Below are 599 nucleotides of genomic sequence, written 5' to 3' on the forward strand. Positions count from 1 at the left end.
AGCTCCATGTCCTTCCTGTGCTGGGGACACCAACCCTGCAGGGGAGGTCTCAGCAGAGCAGAGGGGACAATCCCCTCCTTGGCCCTGCTGCCCACGCTGCTGGGGATGCAGCCCAGGACACGGGTGGGTTCTGGGCACCAGCGCATGGTGCCAGCTCATGGGGAGCTTCTCATCACCCAGCACCCCCAGGGCCTTCTCTTCAGGGCTGCTCCCAGCCCATTGTCAGTCCAGCCTGGATTTGTGCTTGGGATAGCCAGTTCCCCTGTGCAGGACCCATATGTTGTGTTAGTCTGCTGCTGTAACTTTCAGCCTTCTGCAGTTGCATGTGTGTTCCCAGTCACATGGAAACCTGCTTTGATCCAGAGTCAGTGAAGTCTCATTAGTGCAGCCTCTCCTGAAGATTTATGACCATGCTGAGCACATCATCACCTTTGTGAAGATGCCCAAGGTCAGACTCAGCCTTTCAGGCTTGGAAAAATGTGTCTAGCTAGAAATCACAGTGCAGGTGCAGCATTCCTGGGGTGCTGGTTGGGAAGTAGGTGAGAAGGAGGGAAAATCCTTTGTGTGGCAGCAAGTGCTGAAGCAGCTGCAGCCCTTCA

General features: G+C 55.6%; 1 protein-coding gene across 1 annotated transcript in view; it reads left to right on the top strand.

The window, feature by feature from the left end:
* Positions 1–599, top strand: part of MYO5B (myosin VB) — a 132,023-nt gene that overhangs the window by 41,768 nt on the left and 89,656 nt on the right.

The sequence above is a fragment of the Chaetura pelagica genome, unplaced genomic scaffold, assembly GCF_000747805.2.
Source record: "Chaetura pelagica isolate M959 unplaced genomic scaffold, ChaPel_1.0 scaffold182, whole genome shotgun sequence".
In the NCBI taxonomy this organism is placed as follows: Eukaryota; Metazoa; Chordata; class Aves; order Apodiformes; family Apodidae; genus Chaetura; species Chaetura pelagica.